This window comes from Ruditapes philippinarum, unplaced genomic scaffold (assembly GCF_026571515.1).
Source record: "Ruditapes philippinarum isolate M1 unplaced genomic scaffold, ASM2657151v2 ctg1496_1_1_1_1, whole genome shotgun sequence".
NCBI lineage: Eukaryota > Metazoa > Mollusca > Bivalvia > Venerida > Veneridae > Ruditapes > Ruditapes philippinarum.
The window spans coordinates 6,728-23,712 of NW_026854151.1; the positions used below are offsets into that span (position 1 = coordinate 6,728).

A 16,985-nucleotide genomic window follows, 5' to 3' on the forward strand; every position below is an offset into this window, starting at 1 on the left:
CAATGGTAAGGATAATTATAGAACCAAACTTAAATCTCCTGGAAAAACAGTGCCACTGTAAAATTGAAAAATTTCCATTCAATAGCCCCCAATTTTTTAAATTATTACAGGACATGCTTGTTTTTAAACCTGAAATTTTTTCCCGGTTACTCCCTTTACTATATTATTAGATACCTACTTTATACATTGGAAGAGTAGTTGATACATCTACTAAAAGTTTCTGAAAGCATTTTTTTTTTAATGCACACAAAGCTTGTACTTTCTCTTAATGCTTTGTTGTAGGTTTCAACTCCTTCCTTTCAATATGCTTCCTCACACCCTATAAGTAATAGATGGTAAATACAATATTTAGATACCACAAATATTCTTATATACAGACACAGAATATGAATAGTCAAAATTAAGGAAGAATCTGTTTCAAAATGTTCCAGCATTTTGCATCAATTTTCAACACATTTCCACCATAACCAGAAAGTAGTTTCTGAATAGTGAGTGCCTGTAAATCTCTTAACATAAACATTTTGATTCCTCAGTGGTGAACTACATGTAACAGGAAGAAAATAAAGTAAATGTTGAAATCAAAAAATCTAAATAAATAGAGGGTATTCAAGTATTTTCTATAAATACAAGATTTATTTTCATCGAGTGGTATGAAAATAAATATTTCACAAGTGGCTGTAACCATTAGTGAAATATGGTAATTTTCATATTACAAGATGAAAATCCTGTATTAAAAGAAAATACTTAAATTTTCTCTTTATTATATACTTTTCCTCTTTTTTGACTTTACAATTCTTAAAACTGATTAGGATTTTTATACACATAAAGCATATTTCAAAAACCATCAATGATTAAAAACGAAAATCTACATAAACTTCAATGTTGAGGACAGGCTTCATAACAGTTTCATAATTTATAAATTCCAATGCTGAGAATTTTTTCTTACCTACAAATATTGAGAAGACAGAAGTTTGAATGCAAGGAGAAAACTTCCATTTTAATAAAAAGTAAAGTTTGATAAATTGTTATACATGAAATTTTCATAATAATGTGCAGGGAAAATGTCATCACTACAAATGAAAAGCTTGGGTTATATAAATTACCTTTTTATAAGCTTCTGTTACACTAGCAGCATAGGACAGTAAGTATATATACTTGTTCTTATGTTCCTGATTCAATCTTTGATTCATCTTGAACAGAGATTCTATCAACAGATCTGACAGGCAGAAACAGAAAACCACATCAAAACACTCTTTAAAACCAATCTTTAATGAATGAAGTTGAACAAGATTATTAGAATTGTTGATTAATAGTATAGTTTTAATAACAATGGTTTACAGAACATTAAAACATAATATCAAAGTCTTATAGCTTTACAGAAGTTACCTATACATCAAATTATAACAAAGAACACTATAATGTCATATATGTAAATTTAAAGAGCATTAGATTTATGAATATACCTAGAAAAGCTGGGACTCTGATAAGATACATTATGTTATAACATTGAGAATATACCTAGAAAAGCTGGGACTCGGATAAGGTACATTATGTTATAACATTGAGAATATACCTAGAAAAGCTGGGACTCGGATAAGGTACATTATGTTATAACATTGAGAATATACCTAGAAAAGCTGGGACTCGGATAAGATACATTATGTTATATCATTGAGAATATACCTAGAAAAGCTGGGACTCGGATAAGGTACATTATGTTATAACATTGAGAATATACCTAGAAAAGCTGGGACTCGGATAAGGTACATTATGTTATAACATTGAGAATATACCTAGAAAAGCTGGGACTCGGATAAGGTACATTATGTAATAACATTGAGAATATACCTAGAAAAGCTGGGACTCGGATAAGGTACATTATGTTATAACATTGAGAATATACCTAGAAAAGCTGGGACTCGGATAAGATACATTATGTTATAACATTGAGAATATACCTAGAAAAGCTGGGACTCGGATAAGGTACATTATGTTATAACATTGAGAATATACCTAGAAAAGCTGGGACTCGGATAAGATACATTATGTTATAACATTGAGAATATACCTAGAAAAGCTGGGACTCGGATAAGTACATTATGTTATAACATTGAGAATATACCTAGAAAAGCTGGGACTCGGATAAGGTACATTATGTTATAACATTGAGAATATACCTAGAAAAGCTGGGACTCGGATAAGGTACATTATGTAATAACATTGAGAATATACCTAGAAAAGCTGGGACTCGATAAGATACATTATGTTATAACATTGAGAATATACATAGAAAAGCTGGGACTCGGATAAGGTACATTATGTTATAACATTGAGAATATACATAGAAAAGCTGGGACTCGGATAAGGTACATTATGTTATAACATTGAGAATATACCTAGAAAAGCTGGGACTCGGATAAGATACATTATAATATAACATTGAGAATATTACTTAGAAAAGTTGGGACTCGGATAAGATACATTATAATATAACATTGAGAATATTACCTAGAAAAGCTGGGACTCGGATAAGATACATTATAATATAACATTGAGAATATTACCTAGAAAAGTTGGGACTCGGATAAGATACATTATAATATAACAATTGAGATAATATTACCTAGAAAAGCTGGGACTCGGATAAGATACATTATAATATAACATTGAGAATATTACCTAGAAAAGTTGGACTCGGATAAGATACATTATAATATAACATTGAGAATATTACCTAGAAAAGCTGGGGACTCGGATAAGATACATTATAATATAACATTGAGAATATTACTTAGAAAAGTTGGGACTCGGATAAGATACATTATAATATAACATTGAGAAATTACTTAGAAAAGTTGGGACTCGTATAAGATACATTATAATATAACATTGAGAATATTACTTAGAAAAGTTGGGACTCGGATAAGATACATTATAATATAACATTGAGAATATTACCTAGAAAAGTTGGGACTCGGATAAGATACATTATAATAGAACATTGAGAATATTACCTAGAAAAGTTGGGACTCGTATAAGATACATTATAATATAACATTGAGAATATACCTAGAAAAGCTGGGACTCGGATAAGATACATTATAATAGAACATTGAGAATATACCTAGAAAAGCTGGGACTCGGATAAGATACATTATGTTATATCATTGAGAATATACCTAGAAAAGCTGGGACTCGGATAAGATACATTATGTAATAACATTGAGAATATACCTAGAAAAGCTGGGACTCTGATAAGATACATTATGTTATACCATTAAGAATATACCTAGAAAAGCTGGGACTCTGGTAAGATACATTGTGTTATATCATTAAGAATATACCTAGAAAAGCTGGGACTCGGATAAGATCAACTGGAGGTGGAGGATACTGGTTGTCAGAGTACATCTTATACAACTGAAATAAACAATGTATACTTGTATATATGCTTTTTTTTTATTTGTTTACATCACATCATACAGGTATTGCTATCATGCAACTTTGACAATGGAGAAACACTATGTTATGGGTATCCTTGAGTAGAATAATTTACTCCCATAAATTTATTGAAATCTATGAAATTCTTACTGAATATGTCTAATTTGAATAAAAGAATTAATAAATTATTAAATTATATATTTGTAGTTGAGTTTTCAACAGAACAAATAAAATTGGTCCTGTCTTAAAAACTGCCAATTTTTTAATGACACTATATATTCATATTGTGACCACCTATAGTGTGTAGAATTTTAAACATAAAATACATCCACTTTGTGTGAAGTCAAAACATATTTATTTTGTATTGACAATATAAACAATAATTTCTTATGTCAAATTTCAGCATCGTATATCATTATTCATTAAGATTTATCGCTCTCTCTTCCAGGACAGAACAATTGACCTTTATAAGGTGCTCAAATGCTTAAAATTTGTACATAATCAGGAATTAAACTCCTATCTATCAGGGGTGCATAGTTTGAATTCAGTAACACAATACCCTCTACAAATTACCCCAGATAAACTCAGTGGTGTGCAAAACAAGAGCTGTCCGTAAGACAGCGCGCTCGACTTTTTTATTGCTTGCCAATAAAAAAAGTTTTTGCAGTAAAAGGCAATACAAGAATCTCTGTATTTTTAAAGTGAACAATGGCCATGAGCATTAAGATATTTAGTGAAGAATTATTTTACTGAATTGTGTGATACCCTTGAACACTGCAGCAAAGTTTGAAATGTTTAAGTCAAAAGAGGGCTGGTAAGAAAGAAAAAAAAACTAGTTGTTTGATACCCTTGAATATTACAGCAATGTTTATATGACATAATTTATGGTAAAGTGAACAAGTGGATAGGAATGAATTTTTTTAGATTTTTTAAGTTTTTTAGTGCTTGCCTATAATACAAAACATTGACAGTTAAGGGCCATAATTCAAATAAAATCTTTGACAGAATTACCTTCTCCTGGACATGTTTGGGAATCATGATTGTAAACAAGTATTCCAACTTTCAAATTAATATCTCAAACAGTTCAGTCAAAAAGTGGACTGGTACTAAAAACTTAACCAAGATTCTAAGTCGATAAAAGGCCTTAATTTTTAAAACAAATCCTTGACAGAGTTACCTTCTCTTGCGTACAGATGGGGGTAATGATGTGAAATAGCATTAAAAGTTTCAAAGCAATATCTCAAAGGGTTAAGGCAATAAGTGGATTTTACCCATATTCAATGTATTTTCTAAGTCAAAAAGGGGCATAATTCTGTCAAAAACCTTGACAGAGTTATGTCCTCTTGTCTGTTGATGAAGGTCGTGATGGTAAACAAGTATGGTCAGTTTCAAAGCAATACCTCCAATGGTTTTTGAAATAAAGTGAGGTGGTACAAAAAACTTAACCAAGCTCAATACACTTTCTAAGTCAAAAAAGGGCCATAATTCTGTCAAAAACCTTGACAGAGTTATGTACTCTTGTCTGTAGATGGAGGTTATGATGGTGAACAAGTATGGTAAGTTTCAAAGCCATACTTGTAATACTTCTGAAATAAAGTGGGGTGGTACGAAAAACTTAACCAAGGTGTGACGCCGACGCCGACGCCGGGGCGAGTAGGATAGCTCCCCTTTTCATAGAAAAGTCGAGCTAAAAATGCCATTTGCCTGGGAGCAAGTTTATCTTCTTGTCCTCAGCAAAAGGTCCCAAGTCATACAAGTTTGGAGTAGCTTTCTTGCACCTTTGTAACTATTTTTATATGTACCCATGTAAAATGAAAATATCTACTAAAATAATGAAGACAAAAAATGTGTCTGAAAGACGTGAATGTTGCCACCATATACATGTATGTCAAGACGCCAAATAATATTAATAAAGACACTTTGATGTAACAGGACAGATGGCTGTTGATAAGTGTTTTATGTTCACTCATAATTTTAAAGTGACAGATCACAAATTTATCAGTTTAGTCTGCATTGGAATATAAAACTGGATAAAATAAAAAAGTTCAATAGGTGCATAATAGTACATATGTAACAAGGCATTGATTATCATAATTGCTATGATAACACAGACTTATTATGCTTAACAGCTTTGCCACATAACTCTAAAATCCCTTAATGCATGACAGAGTTGTGGATCAGACAAGATTTTCTGACTGCTGACTTTTGACCTGTAAATGTGACATTGACTTTGAACACAAAGTCTCATCATGCTACACATTTGTACCAAGTAATTTCAGAAATAAAGCTTAAAGTGCATTACAACATATAGGGTGACATTCAAATCATTATGGTAAACTAACATTCCCTGCATCACAAGAAACTATAAATCAACTTGCAGATTTTTTAATCTACAAACTTACTATAGTTATATCTGCAGGATTCAGGGCCTTCTTTGACAACATTGAAGAAAGTGCCTGACATGCTCTGGGGTATGCTGCTGCGCCACTCAATGCAAGTGTGATAGGTGTCACATCCAATCCTCTAATATCAGAAAATATATATATAAGACGAGAGAAAATACAATAAGTTCAATATCACCAAATAAGAAGTATTTTTTTCTTTATTTTTATCAAGAAAATTAAAAGTGATTCCAAGTTAAAACATTGGATCAATATATTTCTCTATTTTGTATCAGTTTAGCTGCACTCACTACTTTACTGGTCTGGCAGATCTGAAGAAAATACAAAACTCTCTTCCTTCAGTGGTGCAAGAAGATTTAGGAACCAAAAGCTGTCACATGGACAGTTGGCTTAGATATATACAATGTACTATACTGCATGTGTATACAATGTTTGGCAGTAAAACAAGCTATACAGAAATTTGCCTTATTTACAAAGTGGAATATTTCAGTAAAAATCTATACAAGAGTTTGGGTCTTGGTCAGTGACCTACATTAATGGGGTTGAAGATATGTAAAAAAAAATCACCAGTCGCAGTGTTTGATAGTTTAACAAGCCATGCAAGAATAATTCAGTAAAATTCTATTCCCAAGATTGGGTCCTAGTCCATTTCTTAAAAGTTGTCAGACTTTTGTTTGTAATCTATCTATATTCATCAAGAAACATTCAATAAAATTTATTACATGTATATATATATATATATATATAAGTATATATATATCTAGATATTCAGAATAACAATAATCTACCTATTATTGGCACATTTCTGTAGCTCCTGACATATCCTCCTGATATTAGATCCTCCCTTTTGTTCCTGTGCTAATATTGTCATCATCACCTGACTATATAGGTATGTATGTTCACCGTGACATACCATTTTCTGTAACATAAACTCTATATATTACAACTATATTTCATGATTCTAAACAAGAGTGGCAATTTGTCACAACAAGAAGGTCATGATGGCCCTGAGGTCGCTCACCTGTATATAGGCCCCCCCCAGCCCCGGGCCAATTTTTACCCAAGGGCTTTTATTTGTTTATTTGAACAGACTTGGTAGACACCCATAAGAAGATGTTTCATGCTAAACATCTAATTTCTAGCTCATTGGGTTTTTTAAAAGAAGATTTTTAAAGTTTTTACTATACACATATAGTTAAAAACAATGACACCCCTGGGGCAGGGCCAGTTTTGACCCCCGGGCTTTTATTTGAACAAACTTTGTAGATATTTACTTAAAGATGTTTCATGCTTAATATCTAAACTCTAGCTATTTGGGTTTTTTCAAAGAAGATTTTGCTATACACATATAAGGAAAATCAATGACCCCCCCCCCACCCGGGCGGGGCCAGTTTTGACCCCAGGGCTTTTATTTGAACATACTTGGCAGACACCCATTAGAACATGTTTCATGCTAAATATCTTAGCTCTAGCTCTTTGAGTTCTTTAAAAGAAGATTTTTTAAGTTTTTACTATATATGCATATAGGGAAAATCAATGACCCCCTCGGGCGGGGCCAATTTTGACCCAAGGGCTTTTATTTGAACAAACTTGGTAGACACTCACTAGAAGATGTTTCATGCCAAATATCTTAGCTGTAGCTCTTTGGGTTCTTTAAAAGAAGATTTTTTAAGTTTTTACTATATGCATATAGGGAAAATCAATGACCCCCTGGGGCGGGGCCAATTTTGACCCCAGGGCTTTTATTTGATCAAACTTGGTAGACACTCACTAGAAGATGTTTCATGCCAAATATCTAAGCTCTAGCTCTTGGGGTTGTTTAAAAGAAGATATTTAAAGATTTTTCTTTCGGTTGCCATGGCAACCAGAGTTCTGCATGGAATTAAATTCTTTGAACAATTTTTAAAGGTGACCACCAAAGGAACATTCCTGTGAAGTTTGGATGAAATTGGCTCAGTGGTTTATGAGGAGATGTCATTTAAAGCAAAAGTTTACGGACGGACGACGGACGGACGGACGACGGACGGACGCCGGACGAAAAGCGATCACAAAAGCTCACCCTGTCACTTTGTGACAGGTGAGCTAAAAATACATCCATCACAATTGCTTACTCTCACAATAGAGCACATTAATATTAAAATCCCACAATCTTAATATACAGTTTTAATACTTGGACAATTAATACATATACGTGTCACGACAAAACCAACATAATGGGTTTGCGACCAGCATGGATCCGAACCAGCCGGGGCATCCGCGCAGTCTGCTCAGGATCCATGCTGTTCGCTTACAAACCCTATTACAAGTAGAGAAACCCATTATGTTGGTTTTGTCGTGACACGGCTCATATATAGTAAAGCAATTTCGGATATCTACACATCAATATAACACATTAAAGAAAATAAGAACTGTATTCAGAATACTTACAGTAAATTCAGGTAAATTTTTCTCCATTACTTCGACACCACCTTCTAGAAAAGAAGATATAGAGGTACGAAGAACTCTTGAGAAGACCTCAATCTGGTGGCACGCTGTAGAAACTGATGTAATCTCTCCCTGGAACCCAGCATCCGATATAAGCTGAAAATATACATCTATATGGAAAAACACTAGGAAAATACAATAGATAAGTGAAAAACACTGGTTGATGCATTTTTATATGCACTTATACTAAAGCCAAATAAACTGAAATAATATGCCCCTACAAAAGATATAGGCTAACAGACAATCAGGCGACCAGTTTGATATATTTTTAAGAAATGACAGTGTATACTTTTGACGAGAAAACAAAAGTAAATTATAGGAACACACATTAACTACTTGATGATCGAGGGGTGATTGGACATTTTATTTCTTATATGTCACAACTATTTTGTATAATGTTGTAGCTGTGCCAGGAGACAAAAAAGTAGTTAACAGGCCATTATTTTTCAAGGACCATGACTCGACAAAAATCGTTCAGCAAGAAAACCGGAATACTCTGTAGCAGACAGCACAATTATATCAAGCATTATGATCATTATTATATCAAAATTATTGTATGATTGCATTGTTCAAGCATTGTTCAAAATATCATTCAACCACTATAAGCATGTTCTATACTAGCATCGTGTGAAACGTGACAAAAAAAACAAACTAGACCTATCACTGAAGGTGATTAATACCCCCACCAGCAACTTTGACTTTTTGAAAAAAAGTAGTCTGAAGAAAAATTTGAACACAAACTATCAACTGTGTACAAAGAAATATTTCAATTAATTGTAATCACAACTGGGGTCTCGAAATAAGCTTGCTATACACCAAGTTTGATTACAATATCTCATTCCTAACTCTCGTTATTGTCCGGAAACCATTTTTCTATTTTTAGTAACACTGTAACGGTGACCTTGACCCGAGGGGGTCCAAATGCAATACCAACCCAGGTCTTCATATAAGCTTCCTATACACCAAATAAGATTACAATATCTCATTCCTAAGTCAAGTTATTGTCCGCAAACCATTTTTCTATTTTGCGTAACAGTGACCTTGACCTTGACCCCAGGGGGCCCAAATGCAAAACCAACCAAAGTCTTCAGATAAGCTTGCTATACACCAAGTTTGATAACAATATCTCATTCCTAACTCTAGTTATTGTACAGAAACAATTTTTCTATTTTTAGTAACACTGTAATGGTGACCTTGACCCTAGGGGGTCCAAATGCAATACCAACCCAGGTCTTCATATAAGCTTCCTTTACACCAAATTAGATTACAGTATCTCATTCCTAAGTCAAGTTATTGTCCGGAAACCATTTTTCTATTTTTAGTAACGGTGACCTTGACCCCAGGGGGTCCAAATGCAATACCAACCCAGGTCTTCATATAAGCTTCCTTTACACCAAATTAGATTACAGTATCTCATTCCTAAGTCAAGTTATTGTCCGGAAACGTCCGAGGGGGTCCAAATGCAATACCAACCCAGGTCTTCATATAAGCTTGCTATACACCAAGTTTGATTACAGTATCTCATTCCTAACTCTAGTTATTGTCCGGAAACCATTTTTCTACTTTTAGTAACGGTGACCTTGACCTTGACCCCAGGGGGTCCAAATGCAATACCAACCGGAGTTTCCACATAAGGTTGCTATATACCAAGTTTGATTACAATACCTCATTCCAAACTCTAGTTATCGTCCGGAAACCATGATGTGGACCGACGGACCGACCGACAAGCTGACTCCTATATACCCCCCTAAACTTCGTTTGTGGGGGTATAAAAACATTGATCATCGTCATGACATGGAATAATAAACATGATACCATTGCCAACAATATCTTTTCAGAAAAGCATGTACAGCACAATCAAGTTGAATTTGCAATTTTAAGGTATATGGAATCAATCAGAAAAGCTATAGAAGCAGAGCACTTTCTTGTCACGTACATCTCATAACATATGACCTTAGTTTATGATAATATTTCTTTATATTGGACAGCAGCCATTTTTTATAAATGAGGTAAAAACAGGTAAAAAGGTACCTTAATGGTAAAGTTTAACATAAGGCAGTCTGGATACTCCTCGGCTAACCTGTAGAACAACTGTCGCCATTGTAGGAAACTCTATCATCTCTGCTAACCAACTTGGAGTCTATAACAAAATCACATGTATATAGATTGGCCTAATCTTATATCGGTATGAAATATCAAAGCAACATTAACCAAGAATGAAAACAGTAGATGAACAGAAATCAAAGTCTTGGATTTCTCAAAACTAAAAACATACAAAAAAATGCTTTTTAACTCCTTTTTGTAGAATATACTATACAGAATGAAATGTAAAGATCAAATTCAGAGACTGGTTGTAATATTTCGAACAAGAAAAAACATAACAGATTATGTTCAAATGAAGAAAATAACTTGATGAATGTTTTTAAAATAAATCAATAGAATCAATAGACTATCTTCCTATATTGCTGAACTTATATCATAATTACCTCTCCCTCATCAGAGAAAATAGAATCTGCTTTCTTTGGATCAAACGTCCGCACAATAACTTCTTTAAGATGACTTTCCACCATCTCCTGTACCTCATTTATGTCCACACCAACCTGTATCATCCATTCAGCTAATAAATTAACAGTCTGTGCTACACCATGATAATTGTCTGACAGCAACTCTACAACACGCTCAGGTGATCCACCAGCTTGTAGAAACCTAGAAATTATCATCAGATTATCATCAGAATATCATTTTATATTTACATAATGTACTAGTCAGCCAAAATAATGATAATAAATCTAAATGAATACATAGCAATTGTAACATTGCCTCAATATACAAGTATATCATAAAATTAATAAAAATTAATACAGAAAGACAGCAATTTTCAATGAACTGGATGAAAAATCATATTATGTATAATGTAAAAGAATAGATGAAAGAATATCTATGTATTGTCTTCTTACAGTAAATACTCATGAATGAATGAAGAGCAAATCATTAATAAAGTGTTTCAAATATAAACATTTGAAAAAAATTTCTATCCAATTTTTTTTATTCCTTTGATTTGGTAAGTTACTTACTGTTTGAGCATTGAAAACACACCAGGTTCCATTATAAAATCTTTTGTAGCAAATGTTTCCAGACATTCCATCTGTACAGCATCATCTCCCATCTCTTCATCATCATGCTCTGGACTCTACAAGTTATTCATCAAAGTTATTTCAAGACAAAATGTTAAAACATAGTTTTACTGGAAGTTTTTTGTTAACTGAGCTTCACATCTCCATACAAGAATGACAAATAAAAGGATGCCAATTAACATTAAAACATCTGTTATAGGATTGATATTGTGATGGTATAAAGTATCTAGTAAAAACTACAAAGATATAAACTCCAGAGCTTTTTTCCTTCTAGTAGGGGCTGTGTAAGAGCTGCTTCCATTCAGGAGAAATCTTTTAAAAATTATGCAATTACCCCCTAAAATTCAATTCACATTTAGTCTTTCCTTTCTATTTTGCAAAAATACTGTGTTTTTCCCCCCTAAAATTTATAAGAAGGACCCCTTCCATTAACTGCGACAAAATAGTTTGAAACTCCCACACACAAGAGGAAATACAGCAAACACTCCATAATCCAACACTCCATAATCCAGACTCCTTTCCAAACTAAATATTTTTTAAGTCCCCAATAGTCTGTTTTTTATGTTATATAATAATTAACTCTCTAATCCAGAGCACTGTGCTCTGATTACATGTAATTTAATGTGGCTCTGACTGCTGTGATCCGGAGATTTAACTACAAAACTATACAACTGTGTACAACACTACCAGCTTAAATACTGTGTACAACACTACCAGCTTTAATACTGTGTACAACACTGCCAGCTATAATACTGTGAACAACACTACCAGCTTTGATACTGTGTACAACACTACCAGCTATAATACTGTGTACAATATTACCAGCTATAATACTGTGTACAACACTACCAGTCATAATACTGTGTACAACACTGCCAGCTACAATACTGTGTACAACACCACCAGCTATAATACTGTGTACAACACTGCCAGCTATAATACTGTGTACAACACTACCAGCTATAATACTGTGTACAATACTCCCAGCAATAATACTGTGTACAATACTACCAGCTATAATACTATGTACAATACTACCAGCTATAATACTGTGTACAATACCACCAGTCATAATACTGTGTACAACACTACCAGCTATTATACTGTGTACAATACTACCAGCTATAATACTGTGTACAATACTACCAGCTATAATACTGTGTACAACACCACCAGCTATAATACTGTGTACAACACTGCCAGCTATAATACTGTGTACAACACTACCAGCTATAATACTGTGTACAACACTACCAGCTACAAAAACTGTGTACAACACCACCAGCTATAATACTGTGTACAACACTGCCAGCTATAATACTGTGTACAACACTACCAGCTATAATACTGTGTACAATACTACCAGCTATAATACTGTGTACAACACTGCCAACTATAATACTGTGTTACAACACTACCAGCTATTATACTGTGTACAATACTACCAGCTATAATACTGTGTACAATACTACCAGCTATAATACTGTGTACAACACCACCAGCTATAATACTGTGTACAACACTGCCAGCTATAATACTGTGTACAACACTACCAGCTATAATACTGTGTATAACACTACCAGCTACAAAACTGTGTACAACACCACCAGCTATAATACTGTGTACAACACCACCAGCTATAATACTGTGTACAACACTACCAGCTATAATACTGTGTACAACACTAACAGCAAAAATACTGTGTACAACACTACCAGCTATAATACTGTGTACAACACTACCAGCTACAATACTGTGTACTACACTACCAGCTATAATACTGTGTACAACACTACCAGCTGTAATACTGTGTACAACACCACCAGCTGTAATACTGTGTACAACACTGACAGCTATAATACTGTGTACAACACTACCAGCTATAATACTGTGTACAACACTACCTGCTATAATACTGTGTACAACACCACCAGCTATAATACTGTGACGGTGTACAACACCACTAGCTATAATACTGTGACGGTGTACAACACCACCAGCTATAATACTGTGTCCTGCCAAAAGTGTGCAGCTTTATGTCAATTTATGTGAAACAGAAGCCGGAAAATAATTCCAGTATTAATCACCTTCTAAAAACTTATCTACATGTAGAATTTTTCTTAGTTTCTTAGAATACAGGCACATAAGTTCAACTCGTGGAGCATAAAACTATTAAAATGTATGTAAAATCCAGTTGTTTGCATGTGTGTTCGACCCGTTTGATCTCTTTGTTGATGTATTTCAAGCGTAAATACCAGGCTACAATGTACATGTCATGACGGTGCCATCTTTCGGACCTGGGTGATTTCTGATTTTCGAACTTTACTGTGGTAATTTACGTGTAAATAAGGATCTGTTCATAGTCAGTTTTGATAGAAAAATATATATTGCATAAAGCCATTGATTCCATGCGAAATTTCCACGATATTGTCACCCGGTGAAAAATTTTGACACAGAACATACCCATACTTTTTCGTACTCCGATGTTACATACCTTGTCTATAATAACAGTGAATTTTTTTATTTTTTTTAGTAGATATTTTATTGCATAAATAACAAGGTCAAGGTAAACACATTTTAGGTCAAATCAATGCCACTAGCACCTTTGATCACAATGATATACAACTTCTAGCATATCTTAACAAAGATAGCATGTCTCCCTAGGACTTGCAGAGCCAGAGGGAACCCTGTTTTTGTCAATAATTAACAAACTTTACATTGAAGAGAATAATTTACCCCTTCTGCAATTCCATCGTCACCAGTAGCATTCCACATGTTATCATCATCATCATCATAATCTGCCATTTTTAAACAAAATAAAGAAATCGACTTTTTTAAAAATTTGGATGTTGTTGTTGTTGTTGTAGTTTCGCCGTTAATATTTTGTGTTGTGAGATTCACTCATAATGAAGGACATATGACACTATATAAAAATACTTCGGACCACATACACTTCGGCTCAGATTTTGGGGTATTACTGAATACTGTACTGTATCGTGAAATATATATTTCGTGATATCAATAGGATGGTTAACTCATGATTCTTGTCACATATAATTAATTGGACTTGTTACATCTAATTAAAGATGTTAAAATTTCGACATTGCATGATGATCGGTCAGCACTGCATTATTGTTGTGAGTGCATGTTATGGGTACTTTGAGTTTCTTCCAATTTGGTATTTTTCTAGTCGGGTCGTTTCAGTATTTCTTACTTGAATACTGTTTAATCACCTTTAAGTAGTATGGAGATAAATAAAAAAAGTAGACAGCGATGACGTGGAATGTGTGCTAGCTAGGATGCGTCAGTCCTGGACATAGAGAGACGGCTTGAAAGGTAGACCCTTTGCTTGGAACAAACAGTGACCTCATGTTTGCTCAAAAATTATATCTTTGGATAATACTCCTTGGAAATTGTTTGTAGGTAAATTTTCAACACTTTGATCTTCAAAATTAACAATTTAGGGACATGACTGATGACATGTCTTCCATGGTGTCTGTACTTGACAGAGAAAGCTGCTTTTTATGCGAAAGCGCTAATGGACACTTAAACATAGACTACAGATATCTTCTCTTTCTTCCCCTTAGTCGTGCACGCATCGAAAGAATATTTGTAGAACTCGGTATGACATGTACGGGTTACGTACTCTACTGCGAAAGCTGTATTTTGTGCCTTGACCTTGCAAAAAGAAATAGAGACCTACTTGTATCAAGGTTTTATCTATTTATATATTCATGTACCCTCATTAAGCTTAGCCTACACATCAAGTATACATTTTAGATATTTATAGGTTTGACTTTTATGACTAACTAATTTTTTAGTAAATGACCACTCCTTTAGTTGCTTTTCAATTAGAAATATTGACATATCTATACATTTAATTTGCAATCAATTATATAAATGTTCAAAGTAAATCATGTATAATTTGTAATAATTGTAAAATGAATAGTATATTGCATTATCTACTGTTTGTCTCTGTGGACATATATACATATACTCGTATAATAATAAAAATACTTTCATTGGCGCACTAAATACTGTCGCACTTGTATTCAGCGTGACTCAATTTACGCTTAGATTCATTTAGAAATTTGACTTCTGCTTCCAACTGCTAGACAGAAATCCAAGCTCTAATGTGCTTTGCTCGGCCATATAATTAACAAGTTTGCTTCTTTATAACAAAGCATGCGAGAGGTCTTTAGATTTGTTTAATTGTTCAAATGGCGGGAAAGCAAGAACTTCTGATTAGTCAAATTGCATCTGTGAACCTATCGGCTATTTCTGTAAGTCTCCGAATGAGCTCAAATTAGGAATAATCGGCGTAACGTTCCGAAATTAAAGGAGCACCAAATTTCTGTAAATGGGTCAATCGGTCATTTAATAGTCCTTGGTGATATTGTTACGAAATTACTCTGTTTTTTTTGTTTTTGTTTTTTTTTTTTTTAACAGAAATCTGTCTAAACATGTTTTTGCTGAAAATATCTATCATTTAGAACTCTTTGCTTGTATAATAAATAAGAAGTCAAAGTGTAAACATGATAATAAAATAAACTGAACTAAAATTATGCATCATAATTTTATTCTGTCATCAGTCTAAAATCAAATTAAACACTTAATTAAACTACAGCAACTCAACTCAACAGCAACATCTTTTACCTCAATAAACTCAAAGAACTCCCGACAAATAGAAAATACCCAGCTGATATAATCTTTTATTTACGCATGCAGCTGGTTGTGTGCGAAAGTAAACTGGCGGGAGACCCACTTGCGGAAACCAATCTGCCCGACTTTTTGCACAACCTGATTTTTGCACGACCTATTATAAATGAGTGCTGAAAATGCTTTTACTAAGTTCAAAATGGTGCACAAGTGGTTCAGGTAAACAAACTGCAATACAATCAAATAAGTACAAAAATACATAAATGTACATGTTTACTCAATAGCATAGATATTTGTTCAACAATGCAACTAAGTGCAATATATATACTTGCATAAAGTAAATATATTTGTACGATTTATGGTATACAAGAATGATACACTTACCTTTGATTGACAATTCTTTAAATTTTATTAACAGCAGCAAAAATGAACTGAGAAAATCCCTATTCCAGCTTTACAAAATAAAACTCAACATTGGAACCAAGTAACATGGATAAAGCAGTAAGGAATTTCATTAATAAAATCTGATATTTTGAAAATGAATAGATGCTGAAGGGCTAACTTTGGAGAATGAGTTACATACAAAGTATTTAACATTTTAATTGTAATAAAAGCTTACAAAATGAAGCAAGTGTAATAAGTTTATTTTATTTTTACAATTTATAAGTTTTTTTTAACTTATGCAGGGTCTGTCTATTTGAAATACATGTACCCTGACTTCTGAGAGCTTTGGTGTTTGAATATATTTCTTTCTATCATTAATTAGAACAATGTGTGCATTCAAAAAGATAATGAAATTCGTCTCCAAGACAATTTTTATCTATTTATCTCTGGATACTGCCAACCCCTCTTACGAGTGTTATAGGCA

General features: G+C 33.4%; 1 pseudogene; it reads right to left on the reverse strand.

The window, feature by feature from the left end:
- Window positions 1–265: 265 nt before the first annotated feature.
- Window positions 266–14,354, reverse strand: LOC132739138 (negative elongation factor D-like; annotated as a pseudogene).
- Between the last annotated feature and the right edge of the window lie 2,631 nt (window positions 14,355–16,985).